The sequence below is a fragment of the Neoarius graeffei genome, chromosome 3 (assembly GCF_027579695.1).
Source record: "Neoarius graeffei isolate fNeoGra1 chromosome 3, fNeoGra1.pri, whole genome shotgun sequence".
Classification (NCBI taxonomy): domain Eukaryota; kingdom Metazoa; phylum Chordata; class Actinopteri; order Siluriformes; family Ariidae; genus Neoarius; species Neoarius graeffei.
The window spans coordinates 92551600-92565185 of NC_083571.1; the positions used below are offsets into that span (position 1 = coordinate 92551600).

The 13586-nt window shown below is 42.7% G+C and overlaps 1 protein-coding gene across 2 annotated transcripts in view; it reads left to right on the top strand.

The window, feature by feature from the left end:
- Positions 1-12193: 12193 nt before the first annotated feature.
- fam167ab (family with sequence similarity 167 member Ab) overlaps positions 12194-13586 on the top strand; it is a 14464-nt gene continuing 13071 nt past the window's right edge. Inside the window, exon 1 of one of the 2 annotated variants that reach the window (XM_060917646.1) lies at positions 12194-12282. The gene's annotated coding sequence lies outside the window, so the exon portion shown is untranslated. The remainder of the gene's footprint in view (positions 12283-13586) is intronic. The other variant, XM_060917645.1, reaches the window with a different exon arrangement.

Consider the following 13586-nt stretch of genomic DNA (forward strand, 5'->3'; position numbering starts at 1 on the left):
CTGGCTATGAAAAAAAAAAAACAGAACCTGATGATGTCGTAAACAGGAAGTCCCGCCCACGGAAACTTATTAGCATAATTCATGTTCAGAAACAGCCAGAGACATTAAATATTTAGGTCCCAGACCATTTCTGGGGGATGTATAAATGAAAGCAAAATTTAACCTATATGATTAAAAAAAAAATTTAAATGACAGTATCAATAACATTACACTATAAATATCTCATCTCATCTCATTATCTCTAGCCGCTTTATCCTTCTACAGGGTCGCAGGCAAGCTGGAGCCTATCCCAGCTGACTACGGGCGAAAGGCGGGGTACACCCTGGACAAGTCGCCAGGTCATCACAGGGCTGACACATAGACACAACCATTCACACTCACATTCACACCTACGGTCAATTTAGAGTCACCAGTTAACCTAACCTGCATGTCTTTGGACTGTGGGGGAAACCGGAGCACCCGGAGGAAACCCACGCGGACACGGGGAGAACATGCAAACTCCGCACAGAAAGGCCCTCGCCGGCCACGGGGCTCGAACCCGGACCTTCTTGCTGTGAGGCAACAGCGCTAACCACTACACCACCGTGCCACCCCCACTATGAATATATTGTTTTTAATGCAAAGAAGCCACAATTTCTTTTTGAACTTGAAAATGAGTCAAGCTTCTTACCTTATCTATGATGATGATGGTAATAATAACAAGTGTTGCCAGGCAAAACAAACCTCACCCGGTAGCACTCACGATGAATATGGTACTCTATGGGTACATGTGGCTGCTGCTTATAAATAAAATTATTTTCTGATGCCATGTCCATACAGTAAATATAGCATATACAGTGGTGCTTGAAAGTTTGTGAACCCTTTAGAATTTTCTATATTTCTGCATAAATATGACCTAAAACATCATCAGGTTTTCACACAAGTCCTAAAAGTGGATAAAGAGAACCCAGTTAAACAAATGAGACAAAACTATTACAACCCCGATTCCAAAAAAGCTGGGACAAAGTACAAATTGTAAATAAAAACAGAATGCAATGATGTGGAAGTTTCAGAATTCCATATTTTATTCAGAATAGAACATAGATGACATATCAAATGTTTAAACTGAGAAAATGTATCATTTAAAGAGAAAAATTAGGTGATTTTACATTTCATGACAACAACACATCTCAAAAAAGTTGGGACAAGGCCATGTTTACCACTGTGAGACATCCCCTTTTCTCTTTACAACAGTCTGTAAACGTCTGGGGACTGAGGAGACAGTATGCTCAAGTTTAGGGATAGGAATGTTAACCCATTCTTGTCTAATGTAGGATTCTAGTTGCTCGACTGTCTTTGGTCTTTTTTGTCGTATCTTCCGTTTTATGATGCGCCAAATGTTTTCTATGGGTGAAAGATCTGGACTGCAGGCTGGCCAGTTCAGTACCCGGACCCTTCTTCTACGCAGCCATGATGCTGTAATTGATGCAGTATGTGGTTTGGCATTGTCATGTTGGAAAATGCAAGGTCTTCCCTGAAAGAGACATCGTCTGGATGGGAGCATATGTTGCTCTAGAACCTGGATATACCTTTCAGCATTGATGGTGTCTTTCCAGATGTGTAAGCTGCCCATGCCACACACACTAATGCAACCCCATACCATCAGAGATGCAGGCTTCTGAACTGAGTGCTGATAACAACTTGGGTCGTCCTTCTCCTCTTTAGTCCGAATGACACGGCGTCCCTGATTTCCATAAAGAACTTCAAATTTTGATTCGTCTGACCACAGAACAGTTTTCCACTTTGCCACAGTCCATTTTAAATGAGCCTTGGCCCAGAGAAGATGTCTGCACTTCTGGATCATGTTTAGATACGGCTTCTTCTTTGAACTATAGAGTTTTAGCTGGCAACAGCGGATGGCACGGTGAATTGTGTTCACAGATAATGTTCTCTGGAAATATTCCTGAGCCCATTTTGTGATTTCCAATACAGAAGCATGCCTGTATGTGATGCAGTGCCGTCTAAGGGCCCAAAGATCACGGGCACCCAGTATGGTTTTCCGGCCTTGACCATTACGCACAGAGATTCTTCCAGATTCTCTGAATCTTTTGATGATATTATGCACTGTAGATGATGATATGTTCAAACTCTTTGCAATTTTACACTGTCGAACTCCTTTCTGATATTGCTCCACTATTTGTCGGCGCAGAATTAGGGGGATTGGTGATCCTCTTCCCATCTTTACTTCTGAGAGCCGCTGCCACTCCAAGATGCTCTTTTTATACCCAGTCATGTTAATGACCTATTGCTAATTGAGCTAATGAGTTGCAATTTGGTCCTCCAGCTGTTCCTTTTTTGTACCTTTAACTTTTCCAGCCTCTTATTGCCCCTGTCCCAATTTTTTTTGAGATGTGTTGCTGTCATGAAATTTCAAATGAGCCAATATTTGGCATGAAATTTCAAAATGTCTCACTTTCGACATTTGATATGTTGTCTATGTTCTATTGTGAATACAATATCAGTTTTTGAGATTTGTAAATTATTGTATTCCGTTTTTATTTACAATTTGTACTTTGTCCCAACTTTTTTGGAATTGGGGTTGTATACTTGGTCATTTATTTATTGAGGAAAATGATCCAGTATTACATATCTGTGAGTTGCAAAAGTATGTGAACCTTTGCTTTCAGTATCTGGTGTGACCCCCTTGTGCAGCAATAACTGCAACTAAACATTTGCGGTAACTGTTGATCAGTCCTGCACACCGGCTTGGAGGAATTTTAGCCCATTCCTCCATACAGAACAGCTTCAACTCTGGGATGTTGGTGGGTTTCCTCACATGAACTGCTCACTTCAGGTCCTTCCACAATATTTTGATTAGATTAAGTTCAGGACTTTGACTTGGCCATTCCAAAACATTAACTTTATTCTTCTTTAATCATTCTTTGGTAGAACGACTTGTGTGCTTATGGTCATTGTCTTGCTGCATGACCCACCTTCTCTTGAGATTCAGTTCATGGACAGATGTCCTGACATTTTCCTTTAGAATTCGCTGGGATAATTCAGAATTCATTGTTCCATCAATGATGGCAAGCCATCCTGGCCCAGATGCAGCAAAACAGGCCCAAACCATGATACTACCACCATCATGTTTCACAGATGGGATAAGGTTCTTATGCTGGAATGCAGTGTTTTTCCTTTCTCCAAACATAATGCTTCTTATTTAAACCAAAAAGTTCTATTTTGGCCTCATCCATCCACAAAACATTTTTCCAGTAGCCTTCTGGCTTGTCCACATGATCTTTAGCAAACTGCAGATGAGCAGCAATGCTCTTTTTGGAGAGCAGTGGCTTTCTCCTTGCAACCCTGCCATGCACACCATTGTTGTCCAGTGTTCTCCTGATGGTGGACTCATGAAGCCAATGTGAGAGAGGCTGTCAGTTGCTTAGAAGTTACCCTGGGGTCCTTTGTGACCTCACCGACTATTACACGCCTTGCTCTTGGAGTGATCTTTGTAGGTCAACCACTCCTGGGGAGGGTAACAATGGTCTTGAATTTCCTCCATTTGTACACAATCTGTCTGACTGTGGATTGGTGGAGTCCAAACTCTTTAGAGATGGTTTTGTAACCTTTTCCAACCTGATGAGCATCAACAACGCTTTTTCTGAGGTCCTCAGAAATCTCCTTTGTTCGTGCCATGATACACTTCCACAAACGTGTGTTGTGAAGATCAGACTTTGATAGATCCCTGTTCTTTAAATAAAACAGGGTGCCCACTCACACCTGATTGTCATCCCATTGATTGAAAACACCTGACTCTAATTTCACCTTCAAATTAACTGCTAATCCTAGAGGTTCACATACTTTTGCCACTCACAGATATTTAATATTAGATCATTTTCCTCAATAAATAAATGACCAAGTATAATATTTTTGTCTCATTTGTTTAACTGGGTTCTCTTTATCTACTTTTAGGACTTGTGTGAAAATCTGATGATGTTTTAGGTCATATTTATGCAGAAATATAGAAAATTCTAAAGGGTTTACAAACTTTCAAGCACCATTGTACTTGCATTCTTTGAAATCAGTAGTGATTATCAACTTTGGAAAGGGTTCGTCTTCCTCAGGGCTGACCATCCCAGCAAGATTGCCCTTGAGTTATATGCATTATTCTGAAGTAAGTCCTGACCAAGCTGAGTCCACGGTAAAACAGTGGTAATCCAGAGAGGTCCAGTTCCTTAGTGTTCATTAAAAACAAACACTTATCCTTCTACTCAAGGCACTAGCCACTATGTCATTGTGCTATAAGAATGTAACAGTCGCGCACTGCGCTTGCGCATACACGTGTTCTGATTAAAATGACCGGTGAGTGTATACAATTCGGTTCACCATTCAAAATAAATGGACTAGACCAGTGGTTCTCAACCGGGGGGGCGCGCCCCCCTGGTGGGGCGCGGAGGTACTCCAGGGGGGTCGCGAGTAGGCTTCATGTATGGAGGAAAAAAAAAATCTGGGGCTAACAGGCTATAGTAGCTAAGCAGATGCAACACATTTACCCATGTCAAAATGCAGGACATTGGACTATTACATACAAATCAATACTATTATAAAATCTATCATCAATCTATCATAAAATCTTGTGTGTGTGGCCGCATCAGTCGGGGGAACTGTGATATGTTCCCAAGCCTTGCAGACTTTATCAGTAATGCAGGCACTTCCCACGATTTCTCATCTGTCTTTCAAGCAGCGTCAGAGCACCTGTCGGTAAAGGCCCGGTCACACAGCACTCCGCGTCTATATCACGTACAAAAAGATACAAAAATCTGGTGGACGTGGTCGTAAGTGGTAATTTTTGGTCAATTTTGGCTTTGCCGTGCTTTGTACGGGGTATGGCCGTCGGCGGCTGTTTCACTGCCATAGCACTGCCAAATCACGGGTAACCGCGGCTCAGCGTCGTTGGAAGAGCGGCTTGCTGCGCATATAAAAGCGGTAGGATATGTTGAGCCTGTATCAGTTGGTTCTGTTGGTGCTGGAGCATTAAGATGAGGACATCACAGCGTTGAGGGTTCATGTTCACCCCTTGACATCTAGACTGCAAGTGCCGAGGTCTCAGAAAATTACGGTATTTACATGCCGCAAATCAGAAGTGATGCAGAAGTGATTAGACAGTGATCAATCGAATTTAGAACTTGTTTGAGACGTCGTTTAACGGGCTTAGACAGTGCTATGTACGCGGAAAAATCCATTTCTCAGTGATAAGCCGCTAAACACACGCTATATCCCGTGATACCAACGCGTAACACCCGTCCGATGACCGTGCTCTGCCCGTGATAGACCGCCAAACTTTCGCGTCTTACCACTTCTCCCCAAGATTTAATAACGGCCGGGACACTGATTATCACGTGTTTTTCACATGTGTTGCACGTCTTTACCACGTGTGCCGGCCGTGGTTGTCCGCGGTCTAAAGTTTTGAGCAGTCCAAAACTTTTTGCCACGTCCGACGCCGTTCCGATTTTCCCCTGCGTCCTGTCACGTCTGTATATCGACTGTAACACGTCTTAACTTCGACATCAACACGAACAATATCGTCTGCTTCACGGGAGAGCACTTTTTGACGGGTTTTGGCCGTGATAAAGTCGTAAAGCGCTGTGTGACTGGGCCTTAATGAGAAAACAGTTTGCGGCATACTTCACAGAGGATTATCGCTCTTTTGCGTGGGTTCGAGATCCATTTGTGTGTACTGCTGACGAACTTCCAGTTGACATGCAGGAACAGCTTATTGAGCTGAAGAGTGACAGTAGACTTAAGGCAGTCTTCACCTCATGCCCTCTTTCGACATTCTGGGCAGCATTGATGCAGGAGTACCCGCAACTGTGTGACGTAGCCTTGAAACTGCTCATCCCATTCGCATCGACCTACTTGTGTGAGGCAGGATTTTCAAAAATGACTGCGCTCAAAACGAAATATCGCAATCGTGCGCAAATTGAGGATGACTTGAGACTGTGCTTGTCAAACATTTCGCCAAGAATCGAGGATCTTTGTAAGGCAAAGCAGGCTCAGGTCTCGCATTAACGCAAATGCAGATCACAAAGGCACAGTAAAAAGTAAAACCTAAATTCAGGCCTGGTCCCAATTCCCAATGATATCAATAGCCAGCTAATGATAAGCCTAATAAAATACCTAATAAAAACACTAATAATAATAATAATAATAATAATAATAATAATAATAATAATAATGATGATGCCTATTAATAATAATAGCATAATAATAATAATAATATCAACAACCAACAACAGCAATAATAATAATAATAATAATAATAATAGGCCTAATAATAATAATAATGCCTGAAAGAACATAAGTCTTGTACTACTGCCAACAGCTTAGTAATGATAATAGGCCATAATAATAATAATAATAATAATAATAATAATAATTATAATAATTATAATTATAATAATGCCCGAAAGCAGATTAGAAATGTGGTGCTACTGCCAATTATAACAATAGCCTAATAATGATAATAGGCCTATGTAATTCTATGGAATGGATAATGCTACTACTGCTGCTACTACTACTACTACTACTACTACTACTACTACTACTAATAATAATAATAATAATAATAATCTAGCCCAGGGCTAGCTATCTATCTATCTATCTATCTATCTATCTATCTATCTATCTATCTATCTATCTATCGGTCGATATAAGGTGCTGTAGGTCGGGTGGCGTCACTGCGGGTGAGTGTGTTTGGGGGGGGGATGGGGGCAGGGCGAGAAGAGGGGCCCCCAACTGCAATGAACCAGCTTTGGTGGGGCCCAGGTTGCAAAAGGTTGAGAACCCCTGGACTAGACTAAAGAAATTGCTTTCAGACATGTTTATGCTTATTACAGAGGGAAAGTGCGTTCCACTGAGCTCTAGCGCCAGGCCATTTCCGGGAAATAGGAGTTTCGGTCATGGTGACAGCGTGTGTATGTCAGCCTCGGTTCGGAGGTTTCAGTTTCAAAAACTGTAAGAGGTAAGAGTAGAATAATATAAAGTACAGACACTTGGTATATTTTACTTCTGTGATTTTTAAATTGTTTATTTTTGGATTACGCTTCATTTTTGTGGCTACTGCCTCATAGAGTAAATATATATACTATATTTACTGTAGGGACATGGTATCAGAAAACAATTTTATTTATAAGTACCCATAGGGTACCTTTTTTTTTTTTGCGATATCTTCCTTCATAGTCATCATAAGTGCTACCGGGCGAGGTTTGTTTTGCCTGGCAACACTTGTTTTGTTACAGTAGTACATCTGACATGCATCATAAATATGTGGAATATTTTAGTCACAACAATTTTATAAACTTAAGAAAAAATTCATATATATATATATTTTTTTTTTACCTCAAACTTGTTGTGGTTAACTTCCTATTTGATGCTGACCTCACAACAAAGTCTTTTTTTTTGTCTTATATCTACCCAAACAGCAGAATGGACAAAGACTTGCACAGCTGTACAGTAGATCTACAGCATTTCATCTCATCTCATTATCTCTAGCTGCTTTATCCTGTTCTACAGGGTTGCAGGCAAGCTGGAGCCTATCCCAGCTGACTACGGGCGAAAGGCGGGGTACACCTTGGACAAGTCGGCAGGTCATCACAGGGCTGACACATAGACACAGACAACCATTCACACTCACATTCACACCTACGGTCAATTTAGAGTCACCAGTTAGCCTAACCTGCATGTCTTTGGACTGTGGGGGAAACCAGAGCACCCGGAGGAAACCCATGCGGACACGGGGAGAACATGCAAACTCCACACAGAAAGGCCCTCGCCGGCCACGGGGCTCGAACCCGGACCTTCTTGCTGTGAGGCAACAGCGCTAACCACTACACCACCATGCTGCCCCCTACAGCATTTCAGCTTGAGTTTATTTTAAAAACTCCTCACTGTCCAGGGAAACATGCATGGAGAGCAGCAGCCTGTGGAATTTTTTCACACTGTGGGACGCTGGAGATTGGGTAAGTGTTTGTTTTTAATGAACACTAAGGAACTGGACAACTCTGGATTACCACTGTTTTACCGTGGACTCAGCTTGGTCAGGGCTTACTTCAGAATAATGCATATAATGCAAGGGCAATCTTGCTGGGATGGTCAGCCCTGAGGAAGACGAACCCTTTCCAAAGTTGGTAATCACTACTGATTTCAAAGAATGTGCAAGTATCCTTCTAGAAAGCAAGAGGAACTTGAGCAAAAAATGAAATGAGGCCACTGGTAAGCAGAACTTGAGTGAACGTGTGCAACGTCCTTGAATTGTGCAGTGATGTAAAACCAGAAAACGACCATTAACTAAAAAAGCTGGTGACCTTCAAGGGCAAACTTGCATGGCACTGTTGAGTTAAACCATTAAACTTTTATCGCAATTTTAAATTCAAAGGCTTTAGCCTTTGGGTTTAAAATTGCGATAAAAGTTTCATGGCATTTAATTTAATGGCAAGAGCATTCTTTTGGCTGAGACACTGACAGTGTTTCATGATTTTACACACTCTTTTAGGCAAATAAATTTACATTTGAGTTGCATTCATTGTATTTACAGAACCATTTTAAATCTGTTAACGATAATTTTGGTTTTAAATGTGTGAGAAAGGTCCAAGTTCCAGTTGGGACATGCCAAAAAAAAAAAAAAAAGCCAATATGCTTGAACAAGCAAAAACAGGAAATACAAAATGCTTGGACTTGGAAAAGTTTAAGTAAATATGGTGCTACAGGGAGAGAGCGTGTTCTGTGTCTAATGCTGAACTTACCATTGCATGACAGGTTGGATGACAAAAAAGAACAACCTTTGAGTAAATAAGCATTTTCTATCCTTTAACTATACCACTTATCAATCAGGGTTGAAGGGGAAGGTGGAGCCGATCCCAAAGTCAGTACACCCTGGGCAGGTTACCAATCTATCGCAGGGTTAACACAGAGATGAACAACCATTCACACTCACATCTATGGGCAATTTAGAATAGCCAGCTGACCAAATCCATATGTTTCTGGGAGGAAACTCGTGCAGACACAGGGAGAACAGGCAAACTCCACACAGAAAGGCCTCCAGTCAACCATGAGATTCGAAACCAAAACTTTCTTGCTGTGAGACAACAATGAAAACGATTGCGCTTTTTTATTTGTAAAAAGATTTCAACGTACATTTTACCTGGTGGATAATTTCATCCCCATGAACCCTACACAGCTGCACCTTTTTCTAAGAATTGTTACCTGGGAGGGCCATCCAGAGTTACGACATAATTAGAAACCTTCCTTATAACTGCATGTACTCCTAGTAGATGTACTTCTGTGTCGTCAAAATTAAGGTTTGGAATGTTTTCAAATTTATAAGCAGTAGTCCCAAACGCTGCAGCTGCATCCACCAGGACACTGTACATTAATAGTTGCTGTTTGTCCTTTTGACCAGAAGATGACAGTGTTTCACGAAATTATTATTATTATTATCCATCCATTTTCTGTAACCACTTATCCTGTGCAGGGTTACGGGCGAGCTGGAGCCTATCCCAGCTGACTATGGGTGAGAGGTGGGGTACACCCTGGACAAGTCGCCAGGTCATCACAGGGCTGACACATGGAGACAAATAACTATTCACACTCACATTCACACCTACGGTCAATTCAGAGCCACCAATTAGCCTAACCTGCGTGTCTTTGGACTGTGGGGGAAACCGGAGCACCCGGAGGAAACCCACACAGACACGGAGAGAACATGCAAACTCTGCACAGAAAGGCCCTCGCTGGCCGCGAACCCAGGACCTTCTTGCTGTGAGGCGACGGTGCTAACCACTACACCACCGTGCCGCCTATTATTATCATCAGTAGTAATAGTAGTAGTAGAAGAAGAAGATTTGTTTGTAAAATTAGCAAGTTTTTGGAGACATTGTGATGCTTATTTGGGCTCAAAGACAATGTTTTATTTGCAAGAAACAATGATGATGATGATCTTCTTCTTTTGGCTGCTCCTGATTAGGGGTCGCCACAGCGGATCTTTCGTCTCCATTGCTCCCTGTCCTCCGCATCCTTCTCTACCACACCTGCCACTTTCATGTCCTCTCTCACCACATCCATGTATCTCCTCTTTGGCCTTCCTCGTTTTCGTGTGCCTGGCAGCTCCATCCTCAACATTCTCCTTCCCCCATGCTCTGCATCTCTTCTCAGGATGTGCCCATACCATCTCAGTCTCATCTCTCTTAGCTTCATTCCCAAGCTCTCCACATGTGCTGTCCCTCTGATGTGCTCGTTCCTTATCCTGTCCAACCTCCCATCGCAAACCTTAACATCCTCAACTCCGCCACCTCCAACTTTGCCTCCTGTCTCTTCGTTAAGGGTACGGTCTCCAATCCGTACATCACAGCTGGTCTCACTACTGTCTTATACATCTTACCTTTCACTTTTGCTGGGACTTTCCTATCACAAACGACTCCCGAAATCCTTCTCCAACTGCTCCATCTTGCCTGCACTCTCTTTCTCACCTCACTATCGCAGCCCCCATTTTCCTGCACAGTTGACGCCAGGTACTTGAATTCACCAACTTTCTTTACGTCTGCTCCTTGCATCTTCACTACACTCTCATCCCCATTCTCACTGATGCACATGTATTCTGTTTTACTACTGCTCACCTTCATTCCTCTAGCTCTTCAAACCTAGCTCAACCTCCTTTCTACTTTCACCACATACGAGTTTTGATCACATTTTACATTTTACATTATCTGTAGCCACTTATCCTGTTCTACAGAGTCACAGGCAAGCTGGAGCCTATCCCAGCTGACTATGGGCAAGAGGTGGGGTACACCCTGGACAAGTCACCAGGTTATCACAGGGATGACACAGAGACAAACAACCATTTACACTCACGGTCAATTTAGAGCTACAGATTAACCTAACCTGCATGTCTTTGGACTGTGGGGGAAACCGGAGCACCCGGAGGAAACCCACGCAGACACGGGGAGAACATGCAAACTCCACACAGAAAGGCCCTCTTCAGCCACTGGGCTTGAACCCGGGACCTTCTCGCTGTGAGGCAACAGTGCTAATCACTACTCCACCATGCTGCCCTACAAAGATTATCTCATCTCATTCATCTCTAGCCACTTTATCCTGTTCTACAGGGTCGCAGGCAAGCTGGAGCCTATCCCAGCTGACTACGGGCGAAAGGCGGGGTACACCCTGGACAAATCGCCAGGTCATCACAGGGCTGACACATAGACACAGACAACCATTCACACTCACATTCACACCTACAGTCAATTTAGAGTCTCCAGTTAACCTAACCTGCATGTCTTTGGACTGTGGGGGAAACCGGAGCACCCGGAGGAAACCCATGCGGACACGGGGAGAACATGCAAACTCCACACAGAAAGGCCCTCAAAGCTTTATACCCACAAAGATTATCTCATCTCATCTCATTATCTCTAGCCGCTTTATCCTTCTACAGGGTCGCAGGCAAGCTGGAGCCTATCCCAGCTGACTACGGGCGAAAGGCGGGGTACACCCTGGACAAGTCGCCAGGTCATCACAGGGCTGACACATAGACACAGACAACCATTCACACTCACACCTACAGTCAATTTAGAGTCACCAGTTAACCTAACCTGCATGTCTTTGGACTGTGGGGGAAACCGGAGCACCCAGAGGAAACCCATGCGGACACGGGGAGAACATGCAAACTCCGCACAGAAAGGCCCTCAAAGCTTTATACCCACAAAGATTATCATTATCGTTATTTCTCTAACATACAGATTGAAAAAAGAAATAATGATAATCTTTGTAAAATGTTGTAAAAACTTGACATGATTGGGAGAGTTCACAGAATATGGAAGTGGGTTTTGGAGCACAATTTAATTGTATTTTTGTAGAAAGAATGCAAGAAAGAAATAAGAGGGAAGGATAGATAGATAGACATGCCTGCATTATAAATACACACCATGGTTCTGTTGCACTACTGGGTATTGGAGACTAGAATAGTTGCACCTGTGTGTGTAGGTCCCCTACAGAGGGAGCACTTGGGTGTAGGTCACTGTGCTCACTGTCTCCACTGAACCGTGTCATGGGGGAAATGTGAAGTTAAACCACAGCCTGGCTGCTGTGCAAACTATGAGGATGTGATCAGATACTTTGCTGTCTCCGTGGTAACCAGAAACTGACGCAACACCTCCCCCTTCTCATTCAAAAACCACAGTGGAAAGTCGGAGCAGCGCGAGTGATCGAGTGCGCAACTCTTTCCTTTCCTTCGTCTCCAGAGCCATATAAGCGGTAAGTCTCTTTTAACAGCATTAGAGGCAACGATGACACTCATTTCAACAATTTAGGGGCAGCAGGGGGGCACAGGAAACTGAGCTGTGTCTTTTTTTTGGTCGTTAAAATAAAAATTACAAATATTTTTACGAAGCCTTTCCAGTTTAGATCAATTCCAACGCGTTCATAATGCTGCGCGCGCTCTGACGTTTCCAGATGTTTTAGATGTTCGCTGTGAAGTTTGCGACATGTGCGGGATTTAAAGATGAAGTTATGATACAGACCTGATGCATGTTAAGTATACTCCAGGCAGTTTGCTCTGAGGATTTTTTGTTTGTTTGTTTGTTTGTTTAGATCTAAGTGACAGAGCATAATTTCTTTGGGATAATTACTTAATAAACAACTAAGACAATTAAAAAAAAACAATACTAATCAGAATATATTTTATTTTCATAATAAACGCTTCATTTTCAGAAATGGGTTTTACTTGGAGACCTCTCGGATAAGGAAACTAGAGAATCTAAAGTTTCCTTATCAGAGATCTGTTTGTTTGGTTCTACAAAGAACCTTTAATGGGTCCACCAGAGAGACAAGCCAATGAACCCTTCAGGGTTCTTTACTCGACTTTTCTAATCATGTCACAGGAGTAAGGCATCTAAAATGAGTCTTTATCACCAAATAGTGCATTTACGGTAGAGGATACGGTGGTGTAGTGGTTAGCACTGTCATCTCACAGCAAGAAAGTTCCAGGTTTGAGCTCAGTGACCGGCGAGGGCCTTTCTGTGCGGAGTTTGCATGTTCTTCCCGTGTCTGTGTGGGTTTCCTCCGGGTGCTCCGGTTTCCCCTACAGTCCAAAGACATGCAGGGTATGTTAATTGGTGGCTCTAAATTGACCGTAGGTGTGAATGTGAGTGTGAATGGTTGTCTGTGTCTATGTGTCAGCCCTGTGATGACCTGGCGACTTGTCCAGGGTGTACCCTGCCTCTCGCCCATAGTCAGCTGGGATAGGCTCCAGCTTGCCTGCGACCCTGTAGAACAGGATAAAGCAGCTACAGATAATGGATGGATGGATAGATCTAAGTGACAGAACATAATTTCTTTGGGATAATTACTTAATAAACAACTAAGACAATTAAAAAAAAACAATACTAATCAGAATATATCTTCTTTTCATAGTAAACGCTTCATTTTCAGAAATGGGTTTTACTTGGAGACCTCTTGGATAAGGAAACTAGAGAATCTAGAGTTTCCTTATCAGAGATCTGTTTGTTTGGTTCTAAAAAGAACCTTTAATGGGTCCACCAGAGAGACAAGCCAATGAA